Source organism: Cherax quadricarinatus, chromosome 5 (assembly GCF_038502225.1).
Source record: "Cherax quadricarinatus isolate ZL_2023a chromosome 5, ASM3850222v1, whole genome shotgun sequence".
NCBI lineage: Eukaryota > Metazoa > Arthropoda > Malacostraca > Decapoda > Parastacidae > Cherax > Cherax quadricarinatus.
In genome coordinates this window covers 21,835,621-21,850,512 of record NC_091296.1, presented here as the reverse complement: position 1 = coordinate 21,850,512, position 14,892 = coordinate 21,835,621, and the positions used below count along the sequence as shown (strand labels likewise).

The 14,892-nt window shown below is 42.0% G+C and overlaps 1 protein-coding gene across 3 annotated transcripts in view; it reads right to left on the bottom strand.

Annotated features, from left to right (window-relative positions):
• Window positions 1-14,892, bottom strand: part of LOC128684800 (sodium-coupled monocarboxylate transporter 1) — an 89,574-nt gene that overhangs the window by 63,504 nt on the left and 11,178 nt on the right. The window contains exon 1 of one of the 3 annotated variants that reach the window (XM_070101108.1): window positions 7,927-8,056. The exons of the other annotated variants lie outside the window; for them this stretch is intronic. The gene's annotated coding sequence lies outside the window, so the exon portion shown is untranslated. Of the gene's footprint in view, window positions 1-7,926; window positions 8,057-14,892 lie in introns of those variants that run through there. 3 annotated transcript variants of the gene reach the window in all.

The following is a 14,892-nucleotide window of genomic DNA, read 5'->3' as shown; positions in this document are numbered from 1 at the left end:
AGAAAGCATTGTGTTGGCGATTTTTTCCATGATCGGTTTGTCCCAGTGGGACTGTTTGTGTTCTTTGGGAGGAGCTGGTCTACTGGAGGAATCTGTAAGGGTGTCCCACCGAATCGCTGCTTCAGTAAACCTGGGGTCTTGAGCTCCTACCACATCTCTCAAGCGTTCGGGAACAATCTTCTTGACTAATGCACTGGAAGCCAAACACGAAGACAGAAAAGCAGGTAAAGCAACATGCGTTGCTTTGCGCACCCCTATACCTCCCAGTCGCACCGGGAGGGTTGCCTGATCCCATTGCTGATCCTCTAGTGTGTGTGTGTGTGTGTGTGTGTGTGTGTGTGTGTGTGTGTGTGTGTGTGTGTGTGTGTGTGTGTGTGTGTGTGTGTGTGTGTGTACGTCGTTTTGGCCCGCTTCGTGGTGAGCGAAAATCACATGACTCATGGGTTCGAGTCCTCGGCTTGTCGCAGTGTTGTTATTTATTAAATACCACTCGTTCATGGTTATAGTAATATATATACTGCTTGTGGAGGCTAGTACACCAAACGGGGAGTAGAATGAGATTAACTCAGAGGCACCCACACCACCGTATGTCCTCGGATCATGGTAAAACACCTAGCTCTGCTGGGTGCGTGATTCTTGTAGAATTGAGTGGTCCTGTGGGTTAGAGCGTTATCTGATTTTCGCTCACCATGAGGAGGTCCAAAACGACATGGGTTCGAGTCCTCGGCTAGTCGCAGTGTTGTTATTGATATATGTATGTATATGTGTGTGTGTGTATATGTGTATATATATATATATATATATATATATATATATATATATATATATATAAAGCAAATATCGCAAACCAAGTGATACAAGATGCAAAACAACCACGGGGGAAGTAGAATGATAGCTCTAGGCCTTTCGTGTTGCAATCAGCACATCAGGAGCTTGCAAAATTGCAGAAAAAATGAGTTTCCACGAGAATACGTTCCTAGAGGACCGCTTTCACTAAATATTGTGTAGCTCTTTGAAAGCCTACTTCCTAAGCGTTTCGTGCATCCATGTGATCTTGCTCTACCGTCCACTGGATACGTATGTGAGGCACAAACCAGTCGCTTCTGCTAATATCTAATTCTAATCAAATTAGCATCAGATGACCAGTGAGGGAACACTCGAGAACAGCTGGGCGAGGGCGTGGTGGGGCATGAAGCTCCGTGACTTTTATAAATGTCAAAGTCCAGCTGATAACTTACTAACATCCTGAATCTCTCAATGCCAAGGAGAAACTGAAGTATATTGGGGCGAGTGGAATGTATCACGGATCCCACCAGATTCAAGGAAAGCAGGATAAGTAACCAAAAAAGTTACACCTTGCACAACTCACCAGAACTTGCCCACGTCAAAAAACACACATCCAAAACAAGTTCCTAACAAAACCCGAAAAAAACGGTAAAAACGCAAATATATCAAACATATATATACATATATATATATATACATATATATACATGAATAAAAAAAATTACACGCTGATCAAATGCCACTATGACCAAAAACTAACTTAACCACAAAATAATCTGACACCAAACTGCCATAGAGCAAGTCATGCATACCTGACAGCAAGCCGCCAGACTACCACAATTCAGCTGAACAACAGCCTAAGAAAACCAAGATGAAACCTAAATAATCAAACCACATGATAATCCAAATCAAACCACAAAAAAATATCGAACCTAACCATACTCAGACAACCTAACCAAAAACGTACACACAAAATTGAAAGCTAAAGCAATAATATACATGTCTTCCATATTCAAATGAGAAAGTTTTGTAATTTAGCTAACCACGGCTCATCCCGCACAGGTTTGGAAGAACGAAGAGCTAGTTACGACTACATGAAGTTAGAAAAATGAAACATGAATGTTCACTTTTTTATATATATACACGAATCGTGGAGGGTGTGTAAATGGAAGAGGTAGGTATGTGGAAAAATACAAAAGGGATGGGGGACGTGTGTGTGAGCATGGATACGTTCACATTTCTTTGTCCAGAACGTTTAGTCGACTTATTGCCAAGTTTTGTAAACATTTCATTATTGCTCTACCTTGCTTAGCAAGTTGAACGTAGGGATCTAGTTCCAGGATGAAGCATGTTCCTATGTGATCTTTTGACAACTGCTCACAATATGAGCATAGAGTGCATAAAAAAACTATCAAATTATAACTATTAACATGGTTGTCACCAGGAGGCTTGACGTAGCAAACATTTACGGAACATAGGAAGCAAATATCATTTGTGCTTACCAGAGAAAAGCCGTTTGAAATTTTAGTGTTATCTGCTGCTGACATTGATGGCCCAGTTTCAAGTTACGAGGGGAAAAAAGGTGTTTGAGGCCAGTGAAACACTCTCTCGCACCTCCGAAGTTATATTACCATACGAAGGATAACGCTCATAATGTAGGCCAAACGAGAGCAATAAAACTGCGTTTATCATTTCCTCACGTTTCTCTAAGAGCATAATTGCTATATGACATTTGACGAAGATGGTTCCGCTAGAGGTAGTCGAATCCAGGATACGGAATAAAATATAAAACTCTTAATATTGTAACACTAACAATTTTTTTTCCTACTAGTTTTCCCTTGTTGTGGAAGAGCGGAGCAACAAGTGGAACCTGAATCAGTAACATGTACTGAGGTTTATTAGTGGTCAGGATTCCGCCAATATGTTGTTATTGATACGTGCAACTAATAAAAATTATGAAACATTTATTGTGGCAACGTTTCGACCACCAGGGACTTTGACAAAGTCCCTGACTGTGTAAGATAAGAGTTTGGCTTTTAACCCGGAGGGTTAGCCACCCAGATAACCAAAGAAAGTCAATGCGTCATCTTATTTCCACTGGGGCCCTTCAATCTTGTCCCCTAGGATGCGACCCACATCAGTCGGGTAACACCCAAGTACCTACTTACTTGCAAGTGTAAGGAAACACGCCCAATGCTTCCACCCTTGCCGGGGATCAAACCACGGACACTCAATGAGACGAGAGCGTTGCCTACCAGGCCACTGACACTTCTCAATTTACATAACAGCTTTTAGCCTGCAAATTACACCAAATTTATTTACGTTTTATATCCTTAATATACAGAGTTCAGAATTCACATTTTTCATATGTGCCAGATTTATGACTCACCCAGTTACTGCTACCACCAAATCTACCTACCTGGACCTGGAGTCTACCTGGAGGGTATTCCGGGGATCAACGCCCCCGCGGCCCAGTCCACGACCAGGCCTCCTGGTGGATCAAGGCCTGATCAACCAGGCTGTTACTGCTGGCCGCACGTAGTCCAGCGTAGGAACCACAGCCCGGCTGATCCGTCACCGACTTTAAGTATCTGTCCAGCTCCCTCTTGAAGGCAACCAGAGGCCAATTGGTAATTCCCCTTATGGCTGGTGGGAGGCTGTTATTACCACAACACCACCACCACCACCAAAGCATGACCATCACCATCATCAATTACCACCACTACCGCTAACACATTTGTTAAGTGTAAGAACACACAAGGAAGGACGTTAAGATCATGCTCTTAACTTTCCTATATTATTAAGAAACACGTAAGAAGGTCGTAACGTCACTGTGGTCACCTGAGCATGCCAATACTGAAACATGTTTCACATTAAAGCAATTTAATGTTTAAGTTATAGCATAAACACGTAGATAAAACATGACAGTCCTTAATCTAGATTCTAGATTCTAGCTGTAAGCCATCTCGCCCCTCAAGGAAAAGGGAGAGATTCTCTAGATATCTAGCTGGGGGAGTGCTCTTCATTCCAGAAATTGAAGTTACCCTCCCCTTCTTTGGATCAAACCTAACTACCTCATCTTTCCCAGGCGCTGTATGACACCGTGAATATAATAATGTAACCAATCTTCGATTTCTCAAGCCAAGCACAGTAGCCTGAATATAAACTACAAATTACTGTAGAACGTTGCACCAACATGCATCATTAAATTAATAAAAAAAATCCAACTGGGAATATTACTGGAGCAATGTAATATGTCTCAAACATTTTGAATAGTCCGCAGGTCTACCTACCATAAGACAAAAATCAGCAATTTCCTAGTAAGGTTCTGTGACCCAGGGAAGGAACACACATTCACCATCACTCACTTTATAGCTGTCCTGTTACAAGTGCACGGACGTCACATTTAAACCACATGTGCCGCACTTTGGTATCTTGCCTGCTGAAATGTGTTGTGCGCGCAGCTGCCTTATCCGGTTGAATACAGAAGCAAGTTTTATACTGCTGTGGAAGAGTGTTTCGGCAATAAAGATACAGAAGTATTGTACGTGTCTTGTTCATCAACTTGTCACTATTTTGAGCCATTAATATAATGACCGCAATTAGTTCTCAAACTCAGATACATTGTTTTTATGAAGATTCCTAAAAGATCTAGAAAAAAATCTGGCTATATTCCGAAATTGCTGAAACGTCACGTGCTTATAATGATACGTGACATCTCATGAAAACGTACAGAGTAATGTAGTAAACAGTTTTGGTCTAAAAACGAAAGGACCAGGGACGTATGGGCAACCTAGCACCTGCACCTGTCAGCCTAGCAGCAAACAAATACATGAACCTACGAGTTAGTAGACTGTTGTGAGTCACATCCTGGGAAACAACCTGAGGATCCCAAAGGAAATAAGCCCAACACACACAGTGGCTATCATGGGTTATCAGCTCTCCGAGGTTAATCTAAATAAACTCATATGCTTAATGTTTTAACTGCAAAACTGGCACCCTGCATTATATAATATACACCGGAAATAAGTAGTATTGGTAGAATAATACCTAGTAAAAATCACAATATTATGATGTATATTACACAGAGGGTTTCCACACTTCACGTAGATACAGTTTTGACGCACTAATCATGTTCAAGCAAGATGCCAACATATTCAACGAATTTTAACCCACATATAGGCCCAGAAGCCTCCCCTTGACACTATCTCATGAAATTTAAAAAACGAGAAAATATAGCAAAGATAATGTACTTAAGTAAAACTAAGTTGTAGTAATGCTGGCCAAGAAGTATTGCGGGGTGTTAGGATAAAGTAATATAGTTTAGGGTAAAGAAAATGAGAGGAAGGCAGACTTAGAGCAACAAGGTGTGGAGCGAAAGTATGAAGACTAGAAGGAAAAAGTTATGGAGGGTTGAGGTGGAAGGACAGACTGAGTTAGGAAGAATGGAGTAAGTAAAATGTAAAGACATAATACCGTGGCTGGAACAGTTCAACAAAAATCCGCACTAAAGAGAGGAATTCTATGCGGTGTTTCTGTCAGTCCTGGACCATTGTAAAGTCACAACTGAGGCAGGGAAATGAGAGGGCCTAAAGACAAATGGAATGGAGTAGGACTTTTGTCACTCATAAAATATAAATCAGAATTGAGGTAGTAACAAGCGTTGTTACACGAAAGGCCCCATGTTGCCCACAGTCTATATTAAGAGAGATGTGACAGAATCAACAGCAGTAATAAGTTCCGAGAACAGCTGAAAGTTTCCAAGATGATTTGGAGAGGTAATGTTGGGGTTAGAATAGTAGTATATGAAGTTCAATGTGGATAAGAGAGCACAATAATCGTGACACCTCTAAACCTATAGTCAAACCGGATACGAAAAGAAAAACATTTTTTTTTATCATAATATTCACGCCTAACCGTTAAACACAGCCATTCACAAGTTGGAAACAAGTTAAATGATGTCGCTTTCGGGTGACGACTGAGAGACCTGGGTTTGATCTTTGTACTAGTGGAAACAGTGGACATGTTTCGTCGCACATGTTCACCTAGCAGTAGGTACCTGAGTGTTAGCCGACATTATGGGTCGCATTTGTGTACCACACACAACCTGTAATTCGCTTTGCAGGAGTACCTACAGTTATGACACTGCAAAACTCCTGTACAGGAGTGGGCAGTGTGTATAGAGATATGTACATAACATCTCACTAACGAATGCAATAGAAAAGTCAATATGACTATAAATAACTCTTCAGATACCACATTTTAAAGATACCTCGGTTCCGTGAGCTGCACCAAGTGTTTCTCCACAGTCTGAAGTCACTGTGGCTGTCAAGCCACAGCACAAACAACAGTACAGCTGATCTCATTTACTGCCGTGGTCTGTCTGCAGTGTGAATAGCGATTTTTCTCGCATTTCTGCGTTAATCCCCTAGGTGATCCAGGCCCAGAATATTTCCTAACATCGTTCCACCACAATAAAATGCCTAGTCAAAAAAAAAAAAATCGGAATTAAATCGATCGTCGTTCCATCTTCTCGGTGGTACACATTATTTTAGCCTCGAAGGGAGGTTTATCATTATCTAACTGTTTTCCTTCTTTAGCGAGGTCATGGAGGCAGAACAATTTTGCACAGCACACTGACGCTGATCATAATGTTCTTTCTGCTGTCGACCGTTGCATGTAGTCACGTGGAACATGTACATCACACACTATGAGCCGGGGACATTCGCCTGTATCCACCTGAACCACAAGGGTGATGATACAGTACAAGGCAAAGGTCCGGTGTCCGACTCCTGATCCTTCAGGCAAGACTGGGCTTAGTACCAATACACTTAATAGCTACAATTGCATTCTACATTGTTACTGCACGGTTGTAGCAATTGTTCATTTAGCAACTCTTTGATCTTGTCTGTCAATTCTTGACCCAATCCCTTGTAAATATACCTTATTGCCCACTAGTATATAGACAAATTGCAGAAGAAGATTTATTCCACCAACATTCAGAGCTTTATCATGATAAAGTTGCAGTGCTTCTCTGTTCTTATGTTAACAATGACTAGGTTGGTTGACATTTTATTAACCATTGAAACTATCGTTCTAAATGAACTGTTTGTTCAACTGTGTTAACACCAGTGGCGGCTCCGGAATTTATATTATAAGAGGGGCTTAAAGTGTGGCAGCTGGTTGAAAGATGCTAGGGGACTTTACCTGAAGCTGCGTTATTGTTTTGTTTGGTGGGACAGCACTCTGGTGAAGACACCACAACGCAGTTTTGGGTAAAAACAGATGCGAAGATGTAACCGATGGCCCTATTGTGAGCCATCAATTTAGTGCACTGTATTAACATGAGCATGCAAGGAGCAGAGCTCTGGCTATCGTAGAATCAGTATACGTATATCTTCAATGCTACTGTACCAATATTGCCTTCAGTGGAACATCTTGGCCAGACTGCTCAAGCACAATCTGGGCACTTGTAGTCCACAGAATGGAGGCAATAGCAGTGTACTAGAGAAAAGAAACAAGCTATTACATAGCTCGTTAACTGCAGAAAAAAAAGTGTGGAGCGGTGCGTGACGTGCGACTCAGTCTACAACTCGAGCTGCTACAGAGTGGTGAAGATGAAGGGCATAGGAGTGAGTGACGTGACGACGAAGATTGTCCGATCGACCAGTCGAAGTCTAGATCAATAGTACATGAATAAAATATCTATACACGAATTAATTTATCAATCGACTAATAGGTAAGTGCCATAGAAAGGGTAGAGGAGTGTTGGGGCTAACCAGAGAAAGTCGAGGAATGAGTACAGTGCTGGACTCGGAGGCAGGAGAAAGGTGCAATAAGAGGAAGGGGCGTCTTTAGTGGTAGCAATATAGATTTATCTAAAAACAGTTTTCACTAGTGATGCGAGAATGAGAGCGTCACCGGAAGTCAAGTATGACAGGTGACACGAGTATACGAAGCTGCGTGAGGCACTAATTTGAAAAAAAAAAAAAAAAGCCCTAAGTCCAAATAACCGGCAGGTTAAACACTGTCCAAGAATCGAAAGAGATGAGTAACAACAATTAATCTGCGACCTACTAAATATGCGGCTGGAGGGAGCAAATGATGGTATCCCTGGCCTAGGGGGTTGAAGATGTTTACCTTCAACAACAACAACCTTGAAGAGACGGAAGCCAAATATCCACCAGATTATTTTCCTCCTGTGACGCTTAATTATCCTCGTGTGAGGATGTCGACGAGCTGGTTTCCAACGTTAGGTGCTTCCTGCAGCACAAGTGATATTTGGCGCTGCTGAGAGTGCAACACCACCTTGAGAGTGAAAGAGAAACTAGTTGACGGTACAGGAAGCCTTCCTCCTCCTTCCCCAGCAACAACACCCCAGCCCCCGTCCACCACACTTAACCCCACCAATCACACACCCACACCATTCCTCTCTTTCATCATCTCTTACACATAGATCATCCTGAGATGGTAATTCCCGAGTACGTATTACTAACTCCAGTTCGCTGGAACGAAACCTCTGAGGATTCAGCAGCCATAGCTGCTGAATCCTAGTGGCAATATCCTCATTGCTCTGTGCCTCTGTAATCTTTTGACTACCGCCCACAGGATGGGTACGAGATGCATAATCAAGATATTAAACTGAACCCTACTGAATTCTCTACAATCGTGAATATTTGAATATTACTTACTCCTGGTTACTCTCAGTCACTGCGTTGCCACACGTGTCTTTAGTTTTTTTCCACTTTGCTTAAAGTTAAATATGTATTCATAAGTTCGTCTAAGCTAGGTTAATATAACTTTAAACTTTAACCCAAACTTAAAAAAAGAAGCATCTTCAAGTTGGAAGAGAACTTTCAGAAATTTACCCTGGACAACGAGAGAAAATTAATGTATTTATATAATTGGTTGTCATTATAGTGAACTGGGTCCGTATCTGGTACAGTGCCACTGAACACTGCATCTGGTACAGTGCCACTGAACACTGCATCTGGTACAGTGCCACTGAACACTGCATCTGGTACAGTGCCACTGAACACTGCATCTGGTACAGTGCCACTGAACACTGCATCTGGTACAGTGCCGCTGAACACTGCATCTGGTACAGTGCCGCTGAACACTGCATCTGGTACAGTGCCACTGAACACTGCATCTGGTACAGTGCCACTGAACACTGCATCTGGTACAGTGCCACTGAACACTGCATCTGGTACAGTGCCGCTGAACACTGCATCTGGTACAGTGCTACTGAACACTGCATCTGGTAGTGCCACTGAACACTGCATCTGGTACAGTGCCACTGAACACTGCATCTGGTACAGTGCCGCTGAACACTGCATCTGGTACAGTGCCACTGAACACTGCATCTGGTACAGTGCCACTGAACACTGCATCTGGTACAGTGCCACTGAACACTGCATCTGGTACAGTGCCACTGAACACTGCATCTGGTACAGTGCCACTGAACACTGCATCTGGTACAGTGCCACTGAACACTGCATCTGGTACAGTGCCGCTGAACACTGCATCTGGTACAGTGCTATTGAACACTGTATCTAGGACAGTACCACTGAACCCTATCACAATTTTATACAAGTAAATTGATGCTTGTAGCTCGTTTATCAACATCGTTTATACTCAGCATCTCTACGACTGTCTGACTGGATGGTAACATGATCCTGCATGACTGGTCCATGGCCCAGTCTGCCAGACGTCTATAATTATTTATACTCGCTTCATTTCAGACTATTTTTAACCGCTATTATAATGGCACGTAATGACTAGTTTCTCCTTGGCTTCATTAAAGGTAATGCAAAAAAGTTCACTACTTTCTGCAGTTTTTCTTTCAGAAAACAATAGAAAGCGACCCCTTCAACGTTGAAAATTACTGTTAAAATTGAACTTGGTAAAAATTGCTGGATAATGGATAACCGAGAAATTATTGGTTGACATTATAATCACGGTATTGTCTGTGAGTAGGCTTGCCCTGCTGTTCACTGGTATACAAACAATTCATGGATAACATGACTCATAATGGTCCCTGAGGCAAAGCACTTAAGAACATCAGAACAAACATAAGAAAGAAGGAACACTGCAGCAGTTATGTTAACCTGTCGCACAGTACAAAAACTTTACTAAAGTCAAGATAAATAATATTTTAATATCACTATATTTTGTAAATCGTGAAGCGCTAAATTCGTATGTGTCATTCGTCATAAAAAGTGGTGGAGGCTCGGTTCTCTGAGCTTAACTCCCGGTTGGATCTTGTTCCAGGTGTACGCTGGTGTGTTAGGATACTGTGAGGAAGAACAAAGTGAAACGTGCAAGGGAAACAGCGACATTTTCAATTAAAGAAACCGAAATGCAACCCAACAGTCAGCTAACACCCAGGTACCTATATATTGCTAAGTAAACAGGGGCAACTGGTGAAAAGAAACGTTCATAAAATTTTTACTCGTCCGTCTCGAAGCAGGGTCCTTCAGTTGTGAGCCGAAGGCGGTACCACTTGAACCATAAGTCGCCTCGATCTCTCAGTGGTAAGAAGGTAAGATGTAGTCATGAGGAACAGATGCAAGATTTATAAAACTTTTGCCCATGCAGTGGCTTTATCAGATCACTCGATAAAGACACTGCAAGGGCGAAACGTCGATAAAACTTCCAACTCCATTTGTGTTTATCATGCGAGTAATTTTATAGTTATTTACCCCAATACGCAGCCTTCATTAACAATACGTAATAGGTTTTAATTTAACCTAATGAAGCAACCAATATCCGTCCCTCTCCGTAAATAGCCAGAAACAAGACATCTGGGTAGAACACATGTTATGTGCAATGTTGACATGTGCCTAACTCATGGTTGACATGGGTATGAGAAGTGTGAAGCTGTTAACATAGATATATTATTATTATAATCAAAAGGAAGCGCTAAACCTACCAGGAACATGAGGTCTAGTCTCAGACCGGGCCGCGGAGGCGTTGACCCCCGGAACCCTCTCCAGGTATAAGTGCTATTTTCAGCAATTGAAAAACAGACACTAATCGTCACGTTTAAATTTAATGAGTAACAAGTTTTAGCCGAAAGTCTCTCATAAGATGGACATTAGTTCCTGAAATACTAAACAATAAATAAGACAAGACCTTATACCTGTAGTTTGCACTATAATGAAGCAATAGTCACAACATCGACACGAATATTCAAAGGAAGATCATAATGTAAGGTATGTGTTTTAAACTTTATTCTTATCATAAAATACACATTACCTTCACCTATCCATGTTAATACCAGATTTACCGGTGACCACTTTCAAGTTTTCCTTCTCTCGCGGCCTCTCTTTTTATGAAAATAATAATAATACTAATAATTCTCTCGCGGCCCGGCCTGGGGTCAGGCCTTCGTGTTGACTACCTGGTCGACCAGGTTGTTGCTACTGGTGGCCCACCGGACCGTATATCCATAATAGCCTAACTGATCTGGCACACTGCGAAGGCTGTGATATAGTTTCCTCTTGAATACTTCCACATCTTTTCCGTCAGTATAATAATAATAATAATAATAATAATAATTTTCCGTCAGCATTGCAGATATCTGCTGACAACAGAAGATTAGTCGAAGCCCACGGATGTGGTCGTAGCTCCCTTGGTTTTCACTTCGTCTATTTCACACTTCCTCATATCTCTCACTCCAGTACGTTATTATAACAGTGTGTCAAGTTAGGACTAGGCCCTCCAGAATCTTCCTTGTATTTATTACACGTGCCTCTCTCGCCTTCTCTCCAGATAGTACTTGCGCAGTTCTTGGAGTCATTCCCAGTAGTTCAAATGCTTTATTGGCTCTAGATGGGCAGTAAACGCTTATTATATTATTTCCAACGCTCACATTTCTCCTACCTGGAATGGAGCCGTCATCACTGAACATTACAAGCGAAAGATCACAAGTGATTTGAACAGTGTCCCCATTGACATTATTTCTCATTGAAACCATTTTTTTTTAATTACCAAGAATGCGTCCTTCAACTTCTCGGATCAATGTCATTGCCTGCACCTCAAGCCAGATCCTGTTAAGGACTACTGAGGAAGGAGCAGGGTATGGAAGACATCTATCATTATCTTGACCTAACTAATTCGGAATGAAAGAGATGATTCAGTAATATACATAGAGGATGTTCAGAGCACGAGGTAAAGCACCCGAACCCATCCAATTATCAGACATCTAAAAATTATACATTCATAAAAAGATAAATATTTTCAAGATTTTGCCCCAAGCAGCGAATGTACCGGGAAGAGTGAGTCATCCTGCAACTGGGCATATTGCCATAAATCTATGCTTGTTAGTCCAACAGTTAACATGCCGTTGGTAAGACTAAACTCTATCCGTCACTTTCAACATTCAGGATCACTACCTTTACAAATCACGATGAACCAATTTCAGAAAATCCTGCCCCCTCCCCCCCTCCTCCCTTATTTCTTGTAAAATTATTGCAAAATGTTTCGACTGTTCTTAAATATTAGTAGCATTAATTCTGTATTCCTGTACCTTGTACTTTACCTGGAGTTTACCTGGAGAGGATTTCGGGGGTCAACGCCCCCGAGGCTCGGTCTGAGACCAGGCCTCAAGGTGGATCAGGGTCTGATCAACCAGGCTGTTACTGCTGGCCGCACGCAAGCTGACGTACGAACCACAGCCCGGTTGGTCAGGTACTGACTTTAGGTGCCTTTCCAGTGCCTTCTTGAAGACAGCCAGGGGTCTATTGGTAATCCCCCTTATGTATGCTGGGAGGCAGTTGAACAGTCTTGGGCCCCGGACACTTATTGTGTTGTCTCAATGTACTCGTGGCGCCCCTGCTTTTCATCGGGGAAGTGTTGCATCTCCTGCCGAGTCTTTTGCTTTCATAGGGAGTGATTTTCGTGTGCAGGTTTCCTACCAATCCCTCCAGGACCTTCCAAATGTATATTATCATGTATCTCTCTCGCCTGCATTCCAGGTAATACAGATTTAGGACCTTCAACCGTTCCCAGTGATTTAGGTACCTTATCGTACTTATGTGTGCCGTAAAAGTTCTTTGGACACTCTTCAGGTCTGCAATGTCGCAATGTTAGTGTACAGCAGTATTTCAGCCTAGAGAGCACAAGCGATTTGAAGGGAATCAGCATGGGCTTGGCATCCCTAGTTTTGAAAGTTCTCATTATTCATCCTATCATTTTCCTAGCAGATGAGGTAGATACATTGTTGTGGTCTTTGTAGACGAGATCCTCTGACATTATCACTCCCAGGTCCTTCACATTACTTTCCCGCTCTATTTTATGGTTAGAATTTGTTGTATACCCTGATACATTTTTTTATTTCCTCAAATTTCGCATATCTGAGTAGTTGAAATTTCTCCTCATTGAACCTCATATTGTTTTGAGTGACCCATTCGAAGATTTGGTTGATGTCCTCTTGGAGACTTGCAGTGTCTTCGATGGAGGTCACTGCCATGGTAATCCGGGTATCATCCGCAAAGGAAGACACGGAACTATGGAGTACATATCTGTCTGTGTCAGAAATGAGGATGAGGAATAGAATGGGAGCGAGTACTGTGCCTTGTGGAACAGAGCCTTTTACCGTGGCTGCCTGGGACTTTACTGTTTACTATTACGTACTGTTTGTGTTCTAGTTGTCAGGAAGTTATAGATCCATCTACCAACTTTTCCTGTTATTCCTTTATCACGCATTTTGTGTGCTATTACACCATGGTCACACTTGTCAAAAGCTTTTGCAAAGTCTGTGTATACTACATCTGTATTTTGTTTATCCTCTACAGTATCCAGGACCTTGTCTTAGTGGTCCAGTAGATGGGACAGGCAGGAGCGACCTGCTCTAAACCCGTGTTGCCCTGGGTTGTGTAATTGATGGGTATCTAGGTGGTTGGCGATCTTGCTTCTTAGAACCCTCTCAAAGATTTTTATGATATTGGATGTTAGTGCTATGCAGTGGGGCTATGTCTGTTGTTTTTAGTGTGTGTGGGATGACCCCTGTGTCCATGCTCCCTCTCCATAGAATGCTGAAGGCACGCGATAGAGGCTTCTTGCAATTCTTGATGAACACGGAGTTCCACGAGTCTGGGCCTCTCCTAATTTCATTCCGAGTCTCTTCAAGTATCCTGAATCATCAATTGTCTTGAATCACATTTGACGAATATTTCCAGAGTACCGGAACAGCCTAGCAAGAGTTTGTAGCAAAGTATGCGGTGTATCTCATACACAGTCCTCCTCACTTGCAAGGCTACATAAACATAAAACGAATATTTAACTGTAAATGAGCAATTTAAAAATTCTCCCATACGTCTGGCAGCGTGGGGTATCGGCAAATCCAAGCACGTGTACCACGTGGCATGTGAGGATGGCTGGCTTGAAGTTAACGTTGTGCTTCATTACCATGCCACTGTTTTAAGTGGTCTTAACTTTTTATGTGTACTATATCTTGTCTTTTTTTCTGATTTCCTTCGTACACACCAAAATACTTAGTACAGTGGACCCTCGAATTTAGTAGTGCCTTTTCTGAATGCAAAACTATTTTTATTATCTATAAAATGTATGTTTTTTTAATATTTCCCGTAGGAAATAATGTAAATCCAATTAAACCATTCCAGACACCCAAAAATATTAACAAACAATACATTTTATAGATAAAAATAGTTTTGCATACAGAAACGGCACTAATAAATTCGAGGGTCCACTGTACTTAATAAATATTAATATGGCAATAATAATAATAATAACTATAATTTCCTTTCATATATCATGTTGCTGAGAGAGCAGAGCAGTAGAGAGGTCATCAGTAGTGTGGCGGGGTGAAGGCACTTCCTGTCTGCCCACCAGTGTATAGGATGTGGGTCAAGTTCACAGTGACTGCCACCCAGCCACTAGCATCGCTCCTTATGTTACCACCTCCACTCAACTTCCCATACCCACGCTTACACACACACACACACACACACACACACACACTAGAGAAAGTGCAAAGGTTTGCAACAAGAATAGTCCCAGAGCTAAGGGGTATGACCTACGAGGAGTGGTTAAGGAAATTCAACCTGACGACACTGGAGGACAGGAGGGAGGGACACGATA